This window comes from Gallus gallus, chromosome 1, assembly GCF_016699485.2.
Source record: "Gallus gallus isolate bGalGal1 chromosome 1, bGalGal1.mat.broiler.GRCg7b, whole genome shotgun sequence".
NCBI lineage: Eukaryota > Metazoa > Chordata > Aves > Galliformes > Phasianidae > Gallus > Gallus gallus.
Genome location: NC_052532.1, coordinates 78,335,716 through 78,350,797, shown reverse-complemented (window position 1 = coordinate 78,350,797; position 15,082 = coordinate 78,335,716). Strand labels below are relative to the sequence as shown.

At 38.1% G+C, this 15,082-nt stretch overlaps 1 long non-coding RNA gene across 1 annotated transcript; it reads right to left on the bottom strand.

Moving 5' to 3' along the window:
* Nucleotides 1–1,555: 1,555 nt before the first annotated feature.
* Nucleotides 1,556–13,563, bottom strand: LOC769044. The gene is made up of 4 exons (XR_001469003.4): nucleotides 13,453–13,563; nucleotides 8,245–8,325; nucleotides 3,594–3,734; nucleotides 1,556–2,580 (listed from the first exon to the last, which is right to left on the bottom strand). It is a non-coding gene; the product is annotated as an uncharacterized LOC769044 (long non-coding RNA).
* Between the last annotated feature and the right edge of the window lie 1,519 nt (nucleotides 13,564–15,082).

Here is a 15,082-nt window from a genome sequence, read left to right as displayed (position 1 = left end):
AAATAAAAATCTTTGAAGCTAGTCCTATGTTAGGAGTGTGTTAGTCCTATGTTACTAGTCTCCTAATGTTTTTATTTTTCTCTTAATGAAGGTCCTAAATATTTGCTTGGTGCTGTTTTATAAAGGGCATCCTTGTAATGATGTGTTTGCATTCTTCTAATTATCTCCTTCAGTCTTCATGTGTACAATCATGGTGTCCATGAACAAAGGGGATGATACATAGCGGCAAGGGCTAAGAGAATGGGTGAAAAGCCAGAAAAATCAGAAGAGCGGAAATGAGTGTCACTTAAGGCTCCAGGATATTCCTGAAGTAAAAGGGAAAGAGAATGCAGAGAAGGAGGAGGAAGGAGGAATCAAACAATCTCCAGGGAAAGCTAAAGAGATGAAGAACAAAGGAGGGAGGCTCTCTAGTGTCAGATTTACAGTCATGTGTTAAATATAACAGATGTAATGTGTATATAGCCAATGACCAGGCAGCCTTGTTCTAACGATTCCATGACAGATAGACCATTTCCCCTTCAAACGTGTCTAAGAACCGTGTGGTTGAGAACAGGATCAGACCAAAGCTTGTTAAATTTGCCTTAAATGGTCTAGTAGGCTCATTGTCAAAACCACAAGTCAGTGTGCTGAATTCTCAGTAACCAGCAAAAACAGTCACTTCAATTTTTAGAAGTTAGTTACTTCTCAGTTTAAACAAACTACTTTATCTCCTTCAGAGTTACAGAGCAACATACAGAGCATCATACGCATGCTTCTTACTCAGTTGCCTATGCAGTGTACCTCTCAGATGGTAGGATCTGCCTCTGAAATTCCCAGAGATCTGCTTGTAGCAACTAGAGATCTGGTTATTTGCGCAATTTCGTGTTGGCTTATAATAAGTGACGGTTTCTAATTGGTTCTGAAATGCATATCCCTTTTCTGTGCTTGCATACTTAGCATCTGTGCATTCAGTTTCCTGTGAAGCTACTTCATTCTGAAATGATGAACTTGTCTTTGGTAGGGCTCGAATGACATGAACTATGATTTCTGATGCTGTTTCTTTCTTTATCTGCTATGATTGTACATGTTATATATATGCAAAACTACATTACTGTAGCTCTTGAAGACTGTGGAAGATTTCTTGCATCTTAAGAAAGTTGGAACTAATTAATTTAGTCTGGAAATTTGATTTGGTTGTAGGGGCTATTTGAGCGTATTATGTGAAAGAATCTTCCAGCTAAAGTCGGATAAGTGCAGTGAAGGACAACAATATGCAGGTCCATTTCATGTCCAAATGTCTCCTGCCACCATTTCTTTTTTTTATCTTTCTGTTTTACATTTTTCTGGATTTGGATTTATCCCTCAGCACCTGGCAATTGAAAGAATAATCTAAAGAAAAACATAACGTTTTCTTCTACTGGTCATTTGATGCTTTGCACAGTGAGGCAGGGATTCTTTCTTTAGACAGTACTTGTCAGATCAGCACCTTGCTTCATGACAACAGCTCAGAAGCACTGCAGTCATGCACTTGCTAAATGTCTGACTACTGTAGGAACAAACACGAGCATGTCAAGTGCTTTACTAAATTTCATTACTCATTTCTGGCAAATATATTATAAGAACATAGAAACATATCAACAGCAACAACATGGCCTAAGTACAGATAAGCTTATGTATAGGGAACAATTCTACAAATATTTGCTATACTATATAGTCCCTTCTACTCAGGAACTGCAAATCATTGATATCAACATGTCTCAGAGGAATTATAATGGATGAGAATTCAAAATAATGATTTTGTTAAACTAAAAATTGTAACAAAAATTATTTTGTTAAAATAATAATTACAAACAAATTCATTTGAATCTGAGGTGGTTTAGTTCTAGTGAAGGACTCTGACTTAACTGAAGCTACTGCATTGTGGAAAAAAAATGGAAACAAAAGATGAATTACTGCTCCAAGATGGAACCAACGTACTGTGACTCTGTGAGATACTTCTCTGGACAAGCAGAACAGAATAATTTTATTCATGCCAGTGGGGGAATGAGAGTGAGACTTCTTTGATGAACTAATGAAGTCCCTTCATCTTCAGTACCCCACTCCTATAGATCCCACCAAAAGACAAAAATCGTGTACATGTGTGTATCTCATAAAAAAATTTTAGTGCAACCATTCACATTCTGTATTTTATCCATGCATTTTTGCACTTGATCATATCCAAATCTAAAAGCTTATCTACACGTCAGATTACTGTAAAATCAAGTCGTGGGAAATAAAAGTGATGTTTCAAATGGGTCCTCCTGGTCATTTATGTTGTGTAGACAAGACTTAGATCCAACTTATGATGCAGTAGCTTGAGCTAGTGCCTTGTTACATGCACTATACCATATGGTGGTTGCTGGTATTATTACATCAATAACATATTTTTTCCCATAATCAGAGAGGTTAAAGGTTTAATGAAAATCCTGGAAGAAGTAACTGAAGAGTGGCCAGACTGTCGGCATGTCATCTTCCATAGAAGCCTATGCAGAAGAAATAACATAATAGTAAACATTTTGTCTTGTTTTATAGAAGAAGCAGAGCCTTTCCGACCTGGCTTTCCTGGAAAACAAAACAAAAACAAAAACATAGCAATTAGAATATCTTAACGAAGGATCCTCTTGAGTAAAGGAAAGGCACTTGTGCATCATGGGGACTGCGGGTAAATATGCCATGCCTTGAAGTGGAGGCCTGGTAGAGCAAATATGATTGGTGAGCCACTGCCCCTCCTGTTGTGATTTAGCTGCAGTGAAGAGAACACTGCTCAGTGGCAGGGACACTGCTTCTGACACAGGATCTGAGATGGTGTCCTCAGCACAGCTATTGACAGCTGCCAGGGAGGACGATCCATTGGAGTGATTAAATACACTTTATAGCTCCACAAGGAGTGTGTTTTAATTCTAGGTCTGCTTTCCATGCAATGTGTCCTTTTCCCAAATGATTTACCCAAAGATTTCCGAAAACCTATAACGTGGGATAGGCACTGATGCTTATGTTTGCTCTTTTTTCTCCACACGTCCCTTGTCAGCTATGTTGGCATCAAGGTGACATTGCTTTTCTAATGCTGCCCATGGAGGACCCTGGTAGGACTGGATGTGGATGGGAAGATTTTCTCTGAAAATCTTGTTCTTTAGGTTTCCTTCAAATGTCAGACTGATCAACACAGCTTGTTTGTCTCATGCCACTCCAGCAGGTCCCTGTTCATCCTGGCCTGAGCAGCCATTCTAGGTATCCCCTCCATCTGCACCAGCAACTTGTTAACTTTGCTTCATGGCAGGCTGGTGGGGTTATTTCCCTACACAACTGAGAGGTGCCTATGATTAAACAATGAGGCAAAATTGAAGACCTGCTCTGAAAGGCTGTTCTGCCAGAGTTCTTGGCTATTAAAATGTGCTCAGTTATGTGCAGTATGCATCAGCAGCAGGGAGCTAGATACTATCTAGTGTGACTGTGAATTGCTGACTGGCTGGATTTTTGACAGAGACTTTATCATATGGGTAGGACGCTTCCTTGTACCTCTCCTGATAGTGTGAAAGTATTTAATGAAAATACAGATATGGATAGAAATGTCTTACCCCATTTGTCAGCAGAACCACATCATCTGTCTCAGGGCTAACATTTCACTGCTAAGAGAATCACAGTGATGAATAGAATCAGTGCGAAGAAGTACAAGATGATGGCAATGTAACACCATTGCGCATTCTCGGAGCAGGCTTCTAGTGAAGAGAAAAGGAAGGAAGATCTCACAACAGGCAGAAGCAACTGAAGTTTTTTTTTCAAGTTATGTATTATTCATGGTGAGGAGGGAGAGGGTTGGGGGAAAGAGTCTTGTTGGACGGAAGCAGTCCTGTTACTGTGAGCTACACATTTAGCGCCTGTAGAAAGTGAAGTTTATGAGGACGTCTTCAATGTGCTGTAGATACAATTGAAAAAGTTGGGTTTGCTTTTTGTTATTTCCCAGTAAAATGTATTTGTAGAAACTTAATATTCCTTTGGAAAATGTTTTTATTAATTTTAGTTATTAGGTGAAAATAAAACCCGTATTTATATATGCTTATATATGAGTTCACATTTTCAGGATCAGAAGAACCTGTCTAGTTCTAGTTTTTATCATGCTAGATGCTGAGAAGATGCCTAAAAACATGATCTCTCATTTTCTGAAGCTGTACACAGCTTTGCCAGCACTCTCACCTTACTGCGCAGGTGCAGTTCATCGGCTGTGGCTGCATGGCTCTGTCAGTGCATTTTGCTCAGCAATATACCTAGTTGTTTTGTCCCCGAGTGTCCTTTGGAAAATGGCTCATAACAGCGGTGCTAACATGGATTACTATTCTGAGTTTACACAGCTGAAGACTCAGAAGGAAATTGTGATGTTCTTCTTCAGGCTTTTGGAAAAAGATTTCATAGGTAATTTGGAATTCTACAGGCTGCTTTTCCCAGATAGGCTCTTACCACTCTTTTTAAGCGCAACAAAGAAATATGTGTTTAATTTGTTGTTAAATCCCTGCCTCCATCATTTTCTGCTTTTGGCACTGTAATCCTGCCCAAGATCTCTGTGCTTGTTTTCCTCTGAACCCTATTCCTTCACACTTTTCATAGTGATCTGTATGATTAAAAAAAATAAAATAAAATAGAAATAAGAATTAGAACAGGCACCTAATTTCTGTGACCTTTAAAGATGTTTCAGTGAAGAATGTGAGTTAAAGATGGCCAGTACTGTGGTGGACAATAGGAAGGTTTTTTTTTAAAATATGTTAACAACATAAGGAGGACCAGAGAGAACACTTGTTCATTACTTGATGAGAATGGTAACCTTTCACACAGGACATAGACAAAGCAGAGATGTTTAATGCCTTATTTGCCTCTGTGTTCAACACTGATGATGGGTTCTGGCACCTCAGGTGCCCTGAGTTGGCAGACTGTGACTGTGGTGATGATCAACTCACAGCCAACCTCGAACCAGTGAAGGATTTGCTGCTCCACCTAGCTGCATATAAATCCATGGGACCCAGTGGTATTCATCCCAGGGTACTCAGAGAGATGACCGATGTCATTGCGAAACCTCCTTCAACTATTTTTTCAGTGGTCTTGACAATCTGGAGAGGTCTCAGTTGCTTGAAAGCTGGCCGATTTTCAGAAAGGGCAAGAAAGAATGCTCTGGTAGTTGGAAGCCTGTCAGTATCACTTCAGTGCCTGGTAAAATTAGGGAGAATACTATGCTGAGAGTTATTGAAAAACACCTGAAGGACAGTGCAAACGCTGGTTACAGCCAACGTGGATTCATTAGGGGAAGGTCCTGTTTAACTTATTTACTTTCCTTTTTTGACAAGGTCATCCATCTAGTTGACCAAGGGAAGCTAGTTGATGTTATGTTTTTGGATTTCAGTAACTCTTTTGATACTGTTTCTCGCAATATCCTTCTGGACACTATCCTTTTGTCTAGCATACAACTAGACAAAAACACAAAGCAATGGGTGAGCAGTTGGTTGACAGGTCAGACAAAGTGAGTTGTAGTAAACGGAGTTATGTCAGGCTGACAGCCAGTCAGTAGTGGAGTTCCCTAGGGTTTTATTTTAGAAAAAGTTCTCTTTAGTATTTTCATAAATGACTGGGATATAGGTCTAGAAGGATGTTTTGACTATTTTTGCTGACAATATTGATTTAGTATTGGAGTATTAGGAGTTGTTGACTCTGTTGAGGGGGTGGAGAGGCCTTGCAGAGAGATTTAGACAAATTAGAGGGCTGGGCAATCACTAACTGCATGAAGTTAATTTAACAAGAGCAAGTGCCAGATTCTGCACGTGAGAAGGGACAATCCTGGCTACGCATACAAACTTAGAGATGAGATTCTGCACAGCAACCCTGCTGAAAGAGGTCTGGGGGTCTTGGTCAGCAGTGAGTTGAACATGAGTCAACAGTGTGCTCAGGCAGCCAGGAAAGCCAACCATATCCTGAGGTGCATCAAGCATGGAATTGCTAGCTGGTCGAAGGAAGTGATTGTCCCACTCTACACTGCACTTGTACAGCCTCACCTTGAGTACTGTGTGCGGTTTTGAGTGCCACGGTACAAGAAGGACATAAAGTTATTAGAAAATGTCCAAAGGAGGGCTAAAAAGATGGTAAAGGATCTAGACAGGAAGAATATGAGGAGCGGCTGAGGTTCCTTGGTTTGTTCAGCCTAGAGCAGACTGAGAGCAGACCTCATCATGGCCTACACCTTTCTCACAATAGGGAGCAGAGGAGTAGTGCTGATCTCCTCTCTCTGGTGACCAGTGAGAGAACCTGAGGGAATGCCATGAAGCTGAGACAGGGGTGGTTCAGGCTGGTTCAGGAAAATGTTCTTCACCAAGAGTGAGGTCAGGAACAGCCTCCCCAAGAAAGTGGTCGGCACAGAGCTTGCCAGAGTTCAAGAGTCTGGACAACACTCTCAGGCATATGGTCTGATTTTTGGGTGGTTCTGTGTGGAGCCAAGAGTTTGACTTTGTGATACTTAAGGGCCCCTTCCAACTCATGTCATTCTATGACTCTGTAATGGTTCTCTGATTCTAAAATTTTGCGAACCTGGAAATATGGATAGCATAGGCAAAATCAAAACAATACATTGCATCACTTATAAGACTTTTGATTCTCCAGTACAATCCCAAATTCAGCAACACAAAATAAGAGTGAATTTAAAAGTAGCCAGTAAACTGGTTTCACCCTTATAACAATAGGACTGTGATATGCATTTAATCCACTTTCCTTTCTCACTTACTGCCACTATTAATAAGAAACATTGTCTGAAGCTTTCAGTTTCTTTTCCCCTCTAGTAAGGTCAAATTAACCCAGCAATTGGAACATTTGTTCTCACTTAGCACTTTCCACAGCTGACATTTTTTTCTAAAAATAACTTGTTGTTCTTCTCCATTGCATGAGTGCAAATATTTTCTTTCCATCTCTTAGTCGTGTTCACCTCATACATGCAAATTGAAACTCATATCCAATACATTATTTTACTTTGAAAAACAAAATTTACTTTAAGGGCAAGTCCCAGTTTTTGAAAAAGTAATGCAATGTATCTTAACATTTGCACCTCAGAAAAGATCAGATACAAGTTATCTGAACTTACTGAATAACTGTTTAGGGCCTAATTATTGATCACTTTCTAAAAATAATTCAATTTCTGTGCTTTAAATGATATTGCCAACCTGTTTGTTGTTTCTAAATGCATCTGGAAAAAAAAAAAAAAAACAAAACACATGGGAATCATTGCTAAAAAGAACAAAGAGTTTTCTGTTGTGTCAATTGAAAAACTTTAACCACGTGTTCCAAGTATCCTCTCAGGATTAGGGATCAGAGAAAAACAAATCAAAATTATCTGCAGAAAAGATGGAGAGTGATACTGTCCGTTACTCCATAAAAGTGGGGTATTTGTGGGCTGAATGAGTGTGGAGTCGCTGTGTTTTGTACGAATCTACTTGCAAAAGGCATGAGATAGCAGTTTGTCTGCCACTTGCTCTGCTTCAGGCTCCTGATTCTCCATCAGGCTACAATGGTGCGCATTCATTTGCTTCTGAGGTCCTTCTGGGATGATCTAACTGGTTCCTTCTTGGAGGAATCCTAGTTATGTTTCACAGAACCATTCCCTTTTAATGGTGCAGACGGGGACAGTGACAACTTCTTCTCTCCAGAACTGATCTATAGCACTATACCCTAAGGATATTACCATAGTCGATGTGAGAATCTCATTCAGTTCCTGGCAGCATGTTACACTGTATTCTGTGCCATGCTGTAGAAGCCAACCAACCCAACAAAACCACCCAACTCAATCACCACCGCACAAGCAACAGCAACAAAAACAAACACAAAAAACAAACAATACAGAAAAACAAGCAAACAAGCAAGCCATACTTCTACAGTGTTTAAATTCAGGCATTTCTGAACCAAAACACCACAACTGAAGAAGGGACATGAGAGGCCAGAGATTCCACTGAGCTGGTGTGTTCCAGGCTGCATGCAGTGAACAGCAGAGATACAATGCTGCCTACAGCAAAGTGCCCTAAGGTCACAACTTGCTCCCAGGTGCAGTGTCCCCAAGGTTTAAATTTGCCTAAACCATACCTGCATCTCTCTGGACATCTAAAATCAAGCAACTCTTCCATTACATGTAAATGTGTAATTACAATAATAAACAAAGCAGATAACAGGTAATGAAAAAGTTTTAAACTTCCTGCTGTGTTGTATTACTTTGATGTGTAGTCTTTGGTGCACTTTCTGGTGTGTCAGATCTCCGCCTCCTTTTCACCTCAGCGTAGGTTATCTGTTCACCTGCAGAAACAAAAAGTACTCCAGTTAGAGGAACTGCCTGAGAGTAGCTGTTGTGGTTCTCATTGGATCCAGCACCCTCCTCCTTCCAGCATCAGGCTTTCTTGGAGAAAATGATAAGAGCAAGAACACAGACCAGAAGTTGTTTTTATTTTTATTTTTTTTTCTGGTAAACTTTGCATGTCACTGGATGAATTTGTCAAAAAGGAAGTACCAGAAGAGCTTTTGCAAATAATTGTCCTACTGTGCACTTTTCCAAATAAGTACAGTAGAAATTAGTTACTAAATTTTAGGAAATGTTAAAGAAGTTAATACTCTTATTGTTCTGTATCTTATCCACACATATATGCTTTCTGTTGACATTTAAGCAAAGTTATTCAATGGCAACATGTGGGGGGCTACTTTTTTTTCTATGTATTTCTCAATTAACTTCTACTTCCTAGTGAATTTGCATCTTTGAAATAGGTACAAACCATGCCTGTTTTCCACTGTTTCTTTCACACAGAGGAACACAGTTCGTACTTGAACAAATCTATGCTGTACTGCATGTGCAGAGAGGCAAGCTATTTTCCCTTATGAATTAAATATCACTTCCAACAGTTGACCGTGTAAAATCATGTCAAATATTATGTAAACTCTAAGCATACTGTTTTCATTTCATCCACAGATTATTCTTCCTTAAGTTGATTCTTCCAAGTATTTAAAATAAGGTTTTAATTAATTGCTGATAGGCATCACTGCAAAGAGAGCAAAGTTTTTAAGTATAAACAACTTTCTATCAAAAAACCTTAGGGGAAGCCTGGCTGCAGTTAGTTCTCATCCAGAATAGTCCAAAAGCAAGGTTTTGTTTGTTTGTTTGTTTGTTTGTTTTTTTCTGTTCTTAATTACAGGAGACAGAAACTTGAGGACAGAAGAATTAACAATAGACTTATCTGAATCTTTATTGCTTTGTAAATTTATGACCATTCTTACTTGATAGCAAAGGAGTTACTCTCATTTCTTACATCAGTGCCCTTGGCATTTGCTTTCCTTGATAAGAACCATTTTTGCTGGAAGAACTGGCATGACCTCTCATAGTGCAAGTGGTCATCTCCATTGAGTTGGGACTATGGGCTTAGAAGTCCCCATTTCCCACACCAAGGTAATAGAGCAAGTCTTTCTCTCATTGTGAACATATATACTATTTGTTGTATTGAGGCTTACAAATCACGAAGAAAAACTGATTTTCCTCCAGCTACAGCTTCTCTATTTCTTCCAAGTGTTTCTTGTCATTCTTCTTCCTGATGTTTCTTTCCAATTTGTCAGCTGATAATCAGGATAAAGAGCTTCCCAGAACACCTCTGTTCTAAGAAATCTGTCTTTAGGATTTATTTTGTAAAAATATCCTCCTTTCACTTGATCAAACTGTCTTTTCCATATCTCAGGAAGAGATCTTCTACTCTTGCCACAGAACATGTGCCCATTCCTTCTGAAAACTACCTGGCGTCAGCAGACTGCTTGCATATATTGGCTGCAATGAAAGAATTGCCTTGAAACAGACAACATTTATGCAAAATAAACTATGGCTTTTCTGTTACTGGGAGGTATGCTTCCGTGAACAATAGCATTTCCTCTTGTTATGCATAGATTCTCCAGTATTTTGTATGGCACTATCTCACTTTAGGTTTTCAAAAGTGACATAGCAGAGGACAGTGTTCCCTACCACTCGCTGTTGGAAATCTTCCTGTTCTATGTCTAGTGGTCAGTCAGTAGAGAACTCTTGATTGTCCTGGTAGCCATAAGTATGATTGCAAAAAAAAAAAAAAAAAAAAAAAAAAAAAAAAGATCTCACCATGCATTTCAAGATTTTTAGGATCAATGGAGCCTAGTGAGATATCTTCAGGACTTGTTTCTCCAAAGGCTTGAGACTGCCTGATAAAGTGCACATTCCCTCTCCGGACTCTCACCCTAAATTCAGAAGAATTCCCATCTATTGTATTACCAGGGGTGCAAATTGGGCTGGAAGAGGATGAGGCAGTGGGATTTTCAACATCAGCTGTTCATTTTCTGAAGAAAGAGTGGCGTTTTCTCAGATTGTTTAGCCTTAATTTCATTGTTCTCATAACCTTTAGAGGTTTTGCCTACAATTGTCAGTTATATTCAATAAATGTTTAAGCTAGCATCTCCATAACAGAAGAGATCTCTTTCACTGTAATACTGCAAATTCAGTAACAAGTGCTAGACATCACACTCAAAACAGACAAAGATGTTTAGGTACTTGATTTCTACTTCTATTATGTTATCTGTCTGCATCATGTAAACAGTGCTTTAAAATTCATACACTTAGATGTATGCCAGGAAGAAATGTCTCTGCCTAGAATCTGCACAGACACAATTAAGCAACATCATAAAATCAGAACATCTCGCAGTAACATATATAAACGGGAAGATGACTGCAGATCTAACAAGGTGAGGAGTTGTCTCATGGCACATTTCCTCCTCCATCTTGTGTTATTAAATCTCCCCATGGACTGTCATAGTAGGAGGGAGAGGGAAAGCAGAGGATGACAAGGACATACTATGTTGTTTACTATGCATCTTTAGCCCCATTTTCCCAGACTGTGTACATCAAATTAGTTTGCTGATAATGTGTGAAATAAAATACTTTCTTTTCTTAAGAGAGAAATCAAAGAGATTTTTTCTCTGAAGTGCCATGGAGAAGATGAACAAGTGAAAATTTAAACAGCACAAAATGTAGGACTCAAAGTGGAGACTAATAGCTCTTGCCATAACATGCAGAACTTCAAGGCAGCAGTGTTGCTGAGGATAAAGGCAGAGGAGAAGCAGGGTACAAACTGGTGAGAGCTGGGCACAGTGCCCACAGGGCAGTAGGCCAGGCCTAGAGTTCTGTAGTAAGGTAAGACAGCTCAAAGGTATCCTTCAGTATGAAAACCCCTTTCTTTGGCATTCTAAGTTATTATTCCTGTCTTGTAGGAACAACTTTGTTCTTTTTCAGGTCATATCAATGATCTAAAGTAAAACGTGTGAAGTTAAGATGGCAACTGCTGCTTCCTTTGCACGTTGTCAGGCAGACGTCTGACCTCACTGTAGCCTGGCAAACACCAAGCTTTTGAGTAAAGAAAAATAACGTCCTCAGAGTGCTAGAGCTCTTGAGGTCTGTGATAGGCTTATGAAAATTTGTGAATCTAAACCATATTAATACTAAGCATTATTAAACCTCTGTCACGTTCAATGCAACATCTTTCTCACACAGAAGGTGGGGAGTGAGAAGAGTTCACAGCACCTAGCACAGGATGAGGGCCACAAGTTTCCTGTACTGTGCTGTTCTAACCATTGAAAGCCATTGAGCACATGTATAAATCGAAGGTGGAGCCCATAAAAATATATAATGTGTGTGTATGTACATGAGAACATGAAAGAAGTATTAGTTAAATATATCAGGTGGTTTTTTTTCACTATGTCTCAGTAGAATGCACTAACAATAGGTGGTAAATTCGAGATTAATTTAAAGCATTTCCTTATGCAAGGTTAGTCGACCTGTGGGAGTCATTGTTTTAGGATTTTATTGAAGTAAAGAACTTATCAGACACCTAAGGGAGCAACAAGAATATTAGTGCTATTAGTAGTTTCAATAGAAAAGATTTTTTGAAAAAAATTGACAGGCTGAACTCCACACTGTCATATTCTGAAGCATAAGAGTAACTTTTTGCCTGAAATTTAGTTTTTCAGTTGGCCATATAATTTGCCATCCAGTTTTTTGTTTGCTTGTTTGTTTGTTTTAGGTACAGTCGGTCCGAGAAACGAATATTGGCAACTTTCACAAATATGTTATTGAGTTAGAAGGCTCTCAAGATAACCTACAACTGCAACTTTTAAGCATATTTGACCAAAGTATATTAAGAACTTAGAGAAAACAGCTAGAAGTACAATAATAATGAAAGCATTAAAACATAGTTAGTAGTTAGGATTTCAAAGGATAATGTCAGGTGATGAAACATTATTTAAATGGACCAGACTTCTATACTCCTGAATTTTGAAACATTTCATAGAGACGATTGTATTGGGTGTGCATGCATCTCCAGTAAGTACTTATGGGGTAATTCTACACTGGGACTTATCCTGACAGTTTGGCTCTTCTGCAACAAACTGGTTGTGTTTGTGCAGTCTGATGGACAAACTGACTTAACATATAAAAGCTGAAGATAGACGACTAATACAGATATTTTTAGTACTATGTACCAAAAAGAAAATCAGCAGGATTTATTTTTATAGAATAAAAGCTGCTTTTATTGTTGGAAACCTTTGGCTTTCATCCTGTCACCTCTGAATATAATTTTGAATAGTTTTTCCATGTTTAATTGTATCATAGCCAACAAAGTTCTAAGTTTTTTTAAATTGGAATTAAAAAAAGTGACTAGATATATTTGTCTTAAAGCATGAATGATATCCATTAGTAGATATCTCTGGCACTTTATTGAAAATACATTTTTAAAGTAATGTAGTTTTATGGTAGAAGGCATCAGTAGGTCGTACACATATGACCGTATTACAGAAATATATATTGATTCTTGACTTGTGCTTTTCTCAACATACAACTTGCAGAAGAGGGAAAATGGCACACAGACAAAGAGAGAAAGAATGAAAGAAAAGAAAGGAAGACTTATTGTTTTACAATTAAAGATTATTTCTGTTGTTTAAGAAAATTATTCAAAGTAAAATTTAAAATGTACTTATGCTGCAGGAGAGACAAATAGATTCAATGTCTTCAGTGCACCGTAACTGCACATTTTAATGCACATTTTAATAATTTGTATTAATACCTTGCATTTCTGCATATTTCAGAAGCAGCACTTTTCAGCCATTCTACTGTAATCCAGAATGGGATTTTAGAGGTCTTTACTTTTCATAAAATTCAATATTCATTCTACTAATAAACATAAATTTTCCAAGTGGATTAATATATAACAGACAGATATATATTAATATTTCTAAAAATGCTTTGAACAAGATTTCAGCATGTTATGGATGTTGTAAGTAAGTAAGTAAGTAAATAAATAAATAAAGTTTTAAGAATGTATTGCTGAAGAAAAAAAAATGTAAGTAAGTAATATTAAGATGGCCATTTGTTACCTGCATTTGCAGTTTGTGAAGTATAATGCACTCTTTCCTCAGGTGATAGCTCTGCATAAATCACCTTATTTGCCATTTTGAAGAAACTTCTTCAGATCTGCGATCAAAATGGACTCACTGAAGAAGTAGTACCCCGTATGACATCCTTTCTGACCTCCTCCCACCCATCACACCACAGCAGGTCAAAATAAAGGTTTAGCTGTCTGTAAAATGGAAGGAAACTAGAAGCTTCATTTTTTTCTTATTTAAATTCACACCTTGTATCATTATTTTTAGCTCCTCCTGTTGATGTATCTTCAATAAAAACACCATAGTTATGATTTTTATCAACTTGCTCATAATTTGCGACCTCCAGCCCACTCATAATTTTAACCTGGAACATGACCTGCCAACATGCAGAGTATGCTCATATCCTGTTCAAACCAACTGGACATTTAAACCTTTTTTAACAGAAAAATCAGTTTGTGATAGTCAAGTCACTTCCTCCTAAACGTTGCTAGTTTAAAATTGAAACCAGAAAGTAATGATGAAGGGAGAAAGACATTGCTGAAATATCTCATATATTGATATATGTTTTTGCTTCGTTATTCTAAAATGAATAAAATTAATTTTAAAATTTGTATTTGAAAGAAAGCAATCCTATTATGTCAACTTCTCTTTTCTTTCAGATTTTCCTGCACACATAAATTTCAAATTTTTGGTTTTATGGTGATTTAATATGTTGCCAAATCTTTGAATTCTTTGCCCAGAGAAATTTCTTCTCTTCAGTTAGCTGCAGATGACATGCTAATACTTATGACACAGGAGAGGATCAGAATTGAAACAGGGCTGAGTGCCCCGTGAGTGCTCTGCAAGTTGGTCATCAAATGTTTTTATTAAAGACAGTCAACATCCTAGTTTTTGTTTTTCTCCCTCTATTATAAGGGTACATTCAAGATGACGTGAATGGAATTATCATGATGGTAAGTTAAGAAGTTCAATATTCTGCCCTCTTAGGACCAGCCATGAAAGTAGGATATTGGCTTTTTCAGCCTAGATCATTAAACTCATTCAAAAATGGGCTGTGATGCTGTTAATTACCCTAGTAAATAAAAGGCCGTGTGTAATTTCCGTTTCTCTTAGGAACAGGTTTAAGGTGATGTGGCTCTCTACTTTCTATCTTACCTGATAGTGCCAGGCTCTTTATGGAGCCTACCAAACTATGTACAGAAAAGGAAGAGATGTCGAGTGTCTTGATTTTTTTTTTATTCTACTTCAGTGACTCGGAGTGGATGTAAACTATCAGCCATACTCAAAGACTTGCTGAACTGCCCTGTTCAATCTGGAAGAACTATTTCTATCTCAGAGACAAGAAGGAAGAGTTTGAATATCCCTAGATGAGATGTGTCTGTGCTAAAAAACAGAATAGCACTGTGAAACCATACAACTACTTTTTGTTTGAAGGATCTTTAGGAAATTGTTTAATAAATGCACACATATCTTGCTACTTTATGCCATGGTAACACAGAGTTAAATTTACAGCATATTTATCAGCTGTGCAAGCGAAGGATTTATCATCTCTGGGCCAAGCTTGCAGCTGCCTCATGATGTCGCAGGTACATCTACACTGTTTAAGGATAACAGCTGTGGA